The following is an 8111-nucleotide window of genomic DNA, read 5'->3' as shown; positions in this document are numbered from 1 at the left end:
TTGACTCATTGGAAAAGACTCTGATGCTGGGAGGGATTGAGGGCAGGAGGAGAAGGGGACGACAGAGGATGAGATGGCTGGATGGCATCACTGACTCAATGGATGTGAGTCTGAGTGAACTCCGGGAGTTGGTGATGAACAGGGAGGGGTGGCGTGCTGCGGTTCATGGGATAGCAAAGAGTCGGACACGACTGAGTGACTGAACTGAACTGAATCCTCTATTAAATCTGCCTTTTATGCATATTTTTCCCCCCCAGAATTTATAACTGCCTTGGGCTTTTTTGTTTCTTTGTTTTGTTTTCATTCCCTCTGTTAGAAGTGTAAAACTCTCAAAGTAGGAGCTTGATGATCTGTGTGATGGCCTTCTGTTCTGATCTGGCTGGTTGCATGAGGCCTGCTGCAAGATTGTCGTGATTCTTCCCTACGCCTTCATCCAGGGAATCCCTTTGTTTGTCTTCTCTGTGGATCCTCTGTTTCCTGGATACCACGTTCTGATTTTCCCTGGTCTCCTGCTCTGTTTTAGTGGAATTCTTCATCCACAAGCTTCCTGAGGAAGGGAGCCCAGAAAACAAATTTCCTGTCTTTGCATGCCTGAAAATATCTTGGCAGAGTATAGAATTTTAGATTAAAAATAATGTTTTTAGGATTTTGAAGGCATTGTCCCATTGTTTTCTAATTTTTAGGAATATTATTAAATCCAGTGTCATTCTGAGTATGCAACTGAGTATCTTTTGTATGCATCCTGATTTTTCTCTCTGGACGACTTTACAAGTTGCTCTTAATATTTACCCTGAAATTTGATGATGAAAAATCTTTGGGTGTTAATTTTTAAAAATTTTTGTTTATTTCCCTGTTTTTTTAATTTAATGTGCTGGCAATTTCATGGGTCCTTTCAAGCTATAAACTCATGTCCTTCAGTGTAGGAAATTGTTATTGAATTATTTCTTTAATGATTTTCCTACTGATTATTTTATTTCTTCTCACTTTCTAAAACCAGATACTCTGTCTCCTAGACTGAATTTCTAATTTTCTTACATTTATTTTATATTTTCTATTTCTTTGTATTTTTATTCTATCCTCCAGGATATTTCTTCAACTTTGTCTTTGTTGTTTAGTCGCTAAGTCGAGTCCGGCTCTTGCGACCGCATGAACTGTAGCCCACCAGGCTCCCCTGTCCATGGGATTTCCCAGGCAAGAATACTAGAGTGAGTTGCCCTTTCCTTCTGCAGGGAATCTTCCCAACCCAGGGATCAAACCCACATATCCTGCAGTAGCAGGCGGATTCTTTACCACTGAGCCACCAGTGAAGTTTCAACTTTGTCTCAGAATTCTTTTTATTAAATTACAAACGTCCATTTACATATTTTTTTTTCTTTTCTTTTTGGCCATACCCCAAGGCTTGTGGGATTTTAGTTCCCCAACCAGGGATCCAACTGGCGCCCCCTGCAGTAGAAGGGTGGAGTCTTCACCATTAGACCAGCAGGGAAGTCCCTCACTTCATTTTTTTTTGGCAGGTGGGGGGTTAAATATGTATTTATTTTTAACTGATCACTTCATATTTTTAATTTCCAGGAAGTCTTATTTTCTTTCTTTAAAAAACATATTGAAGTATAACTGATGTATTATATTGTGTTAGTTTCAGGTGTACAGCACAGTAAATCAGTTATACAGAAAGCATGAAACGCTTCGTGAATTTGCATGTCATCCTTGTGCAGGGGCCATGCTAATCTTCTCTGTATTGTTCCACTTTAGTATATGCCCTGTAGAAGCCAGCACAAGTCTTTATTATTTTCTGGATGTTTCTTTTAATAATAGCATCCATTCTTTTGTCATGGGTGCAATGTTTTCTGTTGATTTCTGGTAATATTAATTGCAATTTGGAGGACATTTTCTGCTGGTCCCCTCATTATATGTCACACACCGGGTTCCTTTTCTTTTGGCTCCTTTTATGTGTGAGGCTTGTGAACTTGGGTTGTCTGTTCCAATTTAGGCATGAGGTCCAAAACTGCTGATTAGAAGCCCAGTGCAGGGGCCAGAGGTGGTCAGCTGCGGGTGACTCACTGTGGGGCGGGTGAGGGAGGGATTGGTCTTCTAGTTCCTGTTAAGGTTTTTCCCTGTGTCAGTCATCATCCCCAAAAGAAATTTTCAGTCCTCTTGCCTCTACTGCCGGAGGACTAAACACTTTCAATTTTTAAAGTCTTTACAAGTTCTAAGACTGCAATTATTTCATGCCTTTTTGGTTTTCCTCTCTCTACCTCATGAGTAGAATGGAAAATATTCAAACTTAAGGATTTAAAACCTTACACATGAGACGTTCCAGTTTTCAAAATTACGTCTTTCATTGTCTCTAGTCTTATCCTTGAGCTTTTATGCTTTTTGATTTCCGTACTCTCCTTTTGATGGGATTTCTGGATGGAGCAGAGATAAATGGGTGTGCTCAATCCACCATGTTTAACCAGGAGGTCCTACTTCCTTAAGTCTTAATTACTTTGTTTCTCTAACTCATGAGGTGGTTGTAAAAATTAAAAGTTGTAATGCATGTGTAAGAGGATGTTCGAAGAGATTTTTCTTGTTGTCTTAGAGTTTGAGCTGAGTCCTCAGGGAAAGAAAAGCATGTGGGGTTCCCCACATGGTAGAGAAAGACTTTACTGGACAGACAAAAGAGAATAACTCCTCTTACAATGGTGGTCCCTTATCATCATCTTCAGCCTCTACAAATGAGACTCTTGACAAGGGAATGAAGAGTTGTGGAGATGGAGTCGTTGGTCTGCTCTATAGAGCTTTGTTATCTCCCCTACTTCGTCCTTAGGAAGGTGAGCAGAGGCTACAGACTAAGTAAGGAGGGTACCACGAGACTAGGGGTGCCTGCAGGAAAATCACTCCTTGACTGGATGATTCTTGGGTAGTAGAATTGTTATCCCAGTGCTGCAACACAGCACAAGCAAAGCACTGTGAGAGAGGGTTTTTTTTTAATTAATTAATTAGGCTGTGCTGAGTCTTAGTTGGGGCGCTCGGGATCTTCAATCTTCGTTGCGGCACGCAGGATCTTTTCTAGTCGCTGCATGCTGGATCTTAGTTGCGGCATGTAGGATCTGTTCTCCAAAGAGGGATCAAACCTGGGCCCCCTGTCAGAGAGTTTTGGAAAAATTTGACATGAGTTTACTGGCATTTGGGAGACGCATATGAACATAGGGATAAGTATCTGCTGATGGTTTGGTGAACAGGGCATGTTAGGGAATGACTGGAGCCCAGACAAGGAATGGCAGTGCTCGAGAGTAGCCTGTATGTCTAGCATCTGGCATGATAAGGATGTGGACGTTTCTCATGGGCCAGGAGGACATCATGGAGAGTAGCTGGGTTTTAACCGTATAGATGGGGCTCTGTCCAAGAGAGGTCCCTGCAGGGCAAGAAGACTCTAATGGCAAGGAACAGTGAAGAAGCTCAGGGTGCTCTGCAGGACATCAGTTGGAGATGCACTGTGGTGCCAAGGGGTGTGCAGCGTGGAGGGCCTGTGAGTCTCCTCAAATACCACCCTCCAAGAGAAAGCCAGCACTTAGGCACCTGTCATATGGAAGGTTCTAACAGACCTGCTCATATAAAACTACCCTTTTCTTTCTCCCACTATTCCAAGCCTGGAGAAGTCAGAGGCAGGAAGCGGAGGGAGGGTGAAAGAAGACTGAAGATAAAGGTAGCCCTCTCCCCACTTTGCTGTTTCAGATCTCTGGGCTGTGAGTCTAATTTGAGTTGGGGGGTGGGGAGTGAGCTAGGAATTGAATATAAGATTGAAAATTTAAAAAACGGACTGTTCAAGACTTGTATTCCATGAAAATAACAAGAAAACCATGGGGTATACTTGAGAAATGTGTTCCAAGGATGGGGAAGTTTGCTGACAGAGCAGAGTTGAAGACAGCAGCTGATGGCAGGATGGGATGGGGGTGGGGTGGGGCGGGATTCTTTGTACCTTAACAAACCCAGACAGTTCAATAAATCAGTTAGAACTTAAAGTGGTAGGCATTCATTCAATCAGTATTTATTGCCAGATTCTATGTAAGTTTCAGGGAAGAAAAACAAGAGTGAAACTAAGAGTCCCTGCTTAGATAATCGAGTGAGGAAGACATTCTGTCTAAGGTAGGAACTGCATTTAGCAGCTAATAATGGAGACCAGAGATAAGATTGAAATTTTACTTTTCTCTTGTGTGAAAAATGTCCATAGATAGAGGGTTCATAGTAGCTCCATTGTCAGCAGAGCCCAGGGTCCTTCTATCTTTCTGTACCACCATTCTCAGACTGTGGTTTTCATTCTTAAGACTGGTGGTCTAAGGTGACTGAATGGAGCTCCAGTTGTCATATTCTGCATTCCAGCCAGAAATCAGGAGGAAATGGGAAAGGGCAGAAAAGGATCCATATCAGCTTTTTTGCCCCCTTTTAGAAAGCCTTCTTGGGATTTCCGTGGCAGTTTACAGTTAAGACTCCGAGTTTGCAATGCAGGAGGCACAGCTTCAATCCCTGGTCAGGGAACTAGGATCCCACGTGCTGTGTGGTGCAGTAAAAACAAATAAAATAGCCTTCTTGGATGTCTCATCCAACAACTTTGGCTGACATCTCATTGGCCAGAATTTTGTCACATGACCACTCTTAGCTGCAAGGGAATGTGGGAAATATAAGAATTGTTTTACTGAGGAAGAAGCAGAGAATGGAGTTTAGATAGGTAACCACCAAACTGTGTAGCAGTACATCCCTTTAGCTACTCAGAATCTGTTAAGTTCCTCATGTGGCTGTTTGTGGTCCAGCAAGCTGTAAATCAAAGACAAGTTTTCAGTCCCCAACACACCTGATATACAATGGTGGAAAGTCCACCACAAGCAAAACTCTCGTTCAGAAAAGAAAAGCACCCAGCAGTCACTGGTCACTGGTCTATTGATGGATTGTATATGTTCTCATCCCTTAAACTGGGATGTGCTAGTGGCCTCTTGGCCAGTAGAGCATAGCAGAAGTAATGCCCTATAGCCTCTGAGGCTGGGCCCTTAAAGGCAAGGCAGCTGCTGCCTTGTTTGCTGAGACACTTATGCTGGGACCCCTACTTAGCACTCCAACTGCCCTAGGGCTACCATCTCTACCATCTTGTGAGGAGGCCCACATTTGCCTACACAGAGAGCCACTGAGAAGGCCCAGGAATATATGAAGAAAGTGAGATGCCCAGTTAGCCCAGAGCTGCTCCAGCTGCAGCTGTGTGACTGTAATCATGTAAGATACCTCGAGTGCCCAGCCAAGCCCTTAGGAGCCATGGGAACTCTGGGGATAACAGATAATTGTTATTCTGAGCCACTCAGTTTTTGGGTGGCAATAGATAACCAGAACAACACTGTGTATTGGATCTGGGGGGCAAGGACCACCTGCCCCAACACAGGAGTAAGTTCCTTGCTTAGTCTGTTTGGTTTCCCCAAGCTCTACCCCCTTGGGAAAATCCTCATTGTTTCCCATGATCCCTTGCTCTGTCCTCATGGAGATTGTTTTTTATTTTTTTTCGTACTTGTGTGAATGCTCAATCATATCCAACTATTTGTGACCCAATGGACTGTAGCCCACCAGGCTCCTCTGTCCATGGAATTTCCCAGACAAGAATACTGGAGTGGGTTGCCATTTCCTTCTCCAGGGGATCTTCCCAGACCAGGGAATGAACCTGCATCTCCTACGTCTCCTGCATTGGCACTCGAATTCTTTACCACGGAGCCAACCAGGGGAGCCTAAGTGATAGTTGCTCAGTCGTGTCCGACTCTTTGTGACCCATGGGTTTTTTTGTGTTTATTTGTATTTACTTATTTCTTAGTGTCACCACGTGGGATCTCTGATCTTCGTTACAGCATGCAGGATTTTTAGTTGTGGTATGTGAACTCTTAGTTGCAACATGCGGGATCTAGTTCCCTGATTAGGGATCAAACCCAGGCCCTCAGGATTGGAAGTGCAGAGTCTTAGCCATGGGACTCCAGGGAAGTCCCAGGGAAGTCGTTTCTCATCCTCCATCTCTCATGACCTATCTGAAGTGGGCCCTGTGGGTAACACTCTCCTTAAGGGCTACACACCTTCGACAGCTACCTCTAGAGGGAGCCTCTTCTGTGTAAGAGATTCAGAATGTTTTTGCCAACAGCCATAGCTGCTGTAGGCCAGATGTGGGTTATGTTTGTTTTTGTTAGCATAGTTTCCTGAAATAAATAGTAGGCTTCCAGTCAATTCTTAAGCATGAGTTACTACGGCCAAAGATCTTAAGTGAGTGCATGCACGCGTTCTCACTTGCTTCAGTTGTGTCTGACAGTTTGCAACCCTATGGAATGTCGCCTGCCAAGCTCCTCTCTCTGTGGGGTTCTCCAGGCAAGAATACTGGAGTGGATTGCAGGCCCTCCTCCAGGGGATCTTCCCAACCTAGGGACTGAACCTGAGTCTCCTGCATCTCCTCCACTACAGGCAGATTCTTTGCCGCTGAGCCACTGGGGAAACCCAAAGATCTTATGTAGCATATTAAACCTTAAAGATCACATTTCGCATGTTGGTTTCTGTGCTCTAACTATCCTCCCTAATTATTTTTTAAGGTTTGAAGGAGAAAATAACACTGCTAATCTGGTCTTTGCTGGGTTTTGCACCTCTTAACAGTGATCAATGCAAAGAAATAGAGGAAAACAATAGAATGGGAGTAACTAGAAATCTCTTCAAGAAAATTAGTGATACCAAGGGAACTTTTCATAGTGACCAAGGGAACTGTCACAATAAAGGACAGAAATGGTATGGACCTAACAGAAGCAGAAGGTATTAAAAAGAGGTGGCAAGAATACACAGAAGAACTGTACAAAAAAGATCTTCATGACCCAGATAACCATGATGGTGTGATCACTCACCTAGAACCAGACATCCTGGAATGTGAAGTGGGCCTTAGGAAGCATCATTATGAACGAAGCTAGTGGAGGAGATGGAATTCCAGTTGAGCTATTTCAAATCCTGAAAGATGATGCTGTGAAAGTGCTGTACTCAATATGCCAGTGAATTTGGAAAACTCAGCAGTGGCCACAGGACTAGAAGAGGTCAGTTTTCATTCCAATCCCAAAGAAAGGCAATGCCAAAGAATGTTCAAACTATGCACAGTTGCACTCATCTCACACCCTAGCAAAGCAATGCTCCAAATTCTCCAAGCCAGACTTCAACAGTATGTGAACCACAAAATTCCAGATGTTCAAGCTGGTTTTAGAAAAGGCAGAGGAATCAGAGATCAAATTGCCAACATCCGTTGGATCATCAAAAAAGCAAGAGAGTTCCAGAAAAACATCTACTTCTGCTTTATTGACTATGCCAAAGCCTTTGACTGTGTGGATCACAACAAACTGGAAAGTTCTTAAAGAGATGGGAATACCAGACCACCTGACCTGCTTCCTGAGAAATCTGTATGCAGGTCAAGAAGCAACAGTTAGAACTGGATTTGGAACAACAGACTGGTTCCAAGTTGGGAAAGGAGTACATCAAGACTGTATATTATCACCCTCCTTATTTAACTTCTATGCAGGGTACATCATGAGAAATGCCAGGCTGGATGAAGCACAATCTGGAATCAAGATTTCTGGGAGTAATATCAATAACCTCAGATATGCAGATGACACCACTCTTGTGGCAGAAAGCAAAGAAGAACTAAAGAGCCTCTTGATGAAAGTGAAAGAGGAGAGTGAAAAAGTTGTCTTAAAACTCAACATTCAGAACACTAAGATCATGGCATCTGGTCCCATCACTTCATGGCAAATAGAAGGGGAAACAATGGAAACAATGAGAGACTTCATTTTCTTGGGCTCCAAAATCACTATAGATGGTGAGTGCAGCCATGAAATTAAAAGACACTTGCTCCTTTGAAGAAAAGCTATGACAAACCTAGTCAGCATATTAAAAACTGAGACATTACTTTGCTGACAAAAGTCTAGTCAAAGCTATGGTTTTTCTAGTAGTCATGTATGGATGTGAGAGTTGGACCATAAAGAAAGCTGAGTGCCAAAGAACTGACGCTTTTGAACTGTGGTGTTGGAGAAGACTCCTGAGACTCCCTTGGACTGCAAGGAGATCCAATCAATCAATCCTAAAGG

General features: G+C 43.2%; 1 non-coding gene across 1 annotated transcript; it reads right to left on the bottom strand.

Moving 5' to 3' along the window:
- Positions 1-1670: 1670 nt before the first annotated feature.
- LOC112585821 lies at positions 1671-1774 on the bottom strand. The gene has a single exon (XR_003110404.3). It is a non-coding gene; the product is annotated as a U6 spliceosomal RNA (small nuclear RNA).
- Between the last annotated feature and the right edge of the window lie 6337 nt (positions 1775-8111).

Source organism: Bubalus bubalis, chromosome 6, assembly GCF_019923935.1.
Source record: "Bubalus bubalis isolate 160015118507 breed Murrah chromosome 6, NDDB_SH_1, whole genome shotgun sequence".
In the NCBI taxonomy this organism is placed as follows: domain Eukaryota; kingdom Metazoa; phylum Chordata; class Mammalia; order Artiodactyla; family Bovidae; genus Bubalus; species Bubalus bubalis.
This window is presented reverse-complemented; position numbering and strand designations above follow the sequence as displayed.